Below are 1987 nucleotides of genomic sequence, written 5' to 3'. Positions count from 1 at the left end.
GGAAGTGGAATGCTAAGGGGAATAGAAACAGGAACAGGAAGCGGAACCGGAACAGGAACCGGAATGGGAAGAGAAACCTATATAAAAGCAGGGACAATATTTACCTTAATTTAAGTTAATCTGGATTTAATTCCTATTGAGATATATACAAAAAATAAGGGAAAAAATGGAAGAGGAACCGGAATAGGAAGGGCAATATAGACAGTGTATACAAATATGAAAAGAAAAAGATATAATCGTGATTTACCCTGGTTTTGCACTGCGCATCTCTTACTGCGCATAACAAGATGGCCGCCGTAAAAAAGAGCATGTGAAGTAACATTATTAAAATGAAGTTGATTGGAGAAAAACGCTATTGGAATTTTTGCTTGCGGTTGTTTCTTGCCGAGGTGAGACTCAATGTGTTGGGAATGTGCATAACGTTAGCAGTTCGCGTGTTGCTGAGTTCGACTTCCTCACGGAGAACCTCGATTCGATAGTGGAAGTTTAACTTGTGCTTACTCACTTTGATTTTCATTTAAACGTTTTCTTTCACATTGTGTCCTAAATGTGATATCTCGATGTGAATTCTGTAAAAACGGATTTTTTAATACTTTCTTCCCCCTTTAACATACATTCTATTTTGAAACTCGCCCCAGTCCTCTCTCAAAAATAGGAGAAAATGCATTTGGTGCGTACTTTCTGCAGCTCTACCGCAAAAACGAGTACCGTGACCCCCATTTTATATTTCATGGTTTTACTGAAGGACAGTGCTTCCTTTCGATGAGAAAAAAATTGGCCCAAATCTATGTTCAGTTTTTTGGCAATTTTACTAAATTGTACGGATTGAGCTATCACAGGTCGAATAGCGCGTGTCCAATTCAATTCTACTTTGGAGCGTAAAGCAAAAACGGGAGCATTAAAAGGCATTTTTCTGGTATGTAAGTGGATAAACAATACAGTAAAGTCAAATTCTGTGCGATACCACATGCATCATCGAAAAAATCTCTCCTTTTTGTCTAGTTTTGGGCTGCGCGCGGTTTTTGTCAAAGGGTCCAAAATAGCCGTATTTGTCAGCATTGTGACGTCAAAACGAGCACGGTGACCCCCACTTTTTATTACTTCTTTGTCATCTTCTTGACTTGTTACATCAGTGTACCAAGTGTCATCTACAGTCTATGTTAGGTTCTTTCACTAAGGAATCACCTTAAATAAAAAGCCAGAGAAATAATAAAAGAAAGAAGAAAACACCCTTGAAATGTTAATCTAATTAACCTTTCTTTATCTTTAGCCAGTGACACATCACGGTGTTTTCGCAACGAGAACGCTGACCGTCGCGGGCTTCATGAACAGTAACTAATTCACATTCGCATAAAAGCCACCTTATGCCTTTTGATGGATAAGTTATGGGTGAAAAATTTTGCTTAAGGCATAAGGTGGGCTGATAGAGAAAATTTGCCAGCGCCGCTGAAGGGGAGGAGGGTGGGGAAACTTGCTTGCCCGTTGTAGAGCAGACTTACGAGAAGACGGCGAATTTGTTTGCTAGGGCGTATAAAAGGCCTAGGGAATTTCCCTGAAGGACCTATAGACTGCTTTCCGAGGGAGCACGCAGTAATCTAGTTGATTAAATAGCAACCAGAAGTTCAATGTTTAGTTTGATGGAAAGCTTCTGTTGCACACAAAGAATCTGAATGCTTCCTTTTAACTTCCACTGTGCGAATTTGTTGAGTCAGAGCACTGAAAGACAGAAAACATCCACTTCCAGTTTCCATTTTTGATGTCCTGGACGTCAACGTTCTCGTTGTTAATTAAGGTCCCTATTGCACTCTGTTGAGGTAGATAAGTGCTGGCTGGAATGGGGATGGGGGGGTGGGGGGGGGGGGGGTTGAGGACGTACGTGTTAATACCTTTTTTAAGTTGTGGACTATCATCATCATCATCATCATCATCATCATCTTTATTTAAAAACACGGTAAATACATCAGGCATTAACAATTTAATATAAAGC

The sequence above is a fragment of the Porites lutea genome, chromosome 7, assembly GCF_958299795.1.
Source record: "Porites lutea chromosome 7, jaPorLute2.1, whole genome shotgun sequence".
Classification (NCBI taxonomy): domain Eukaryota; kingdom Metazoa; phylum Cnidaria; class Anthozoa; order Scleractinia; family Poritidae; genus Porites; species Porites lutea.
Note: the sequence above shows the minus strand (reverse complement) of the source record.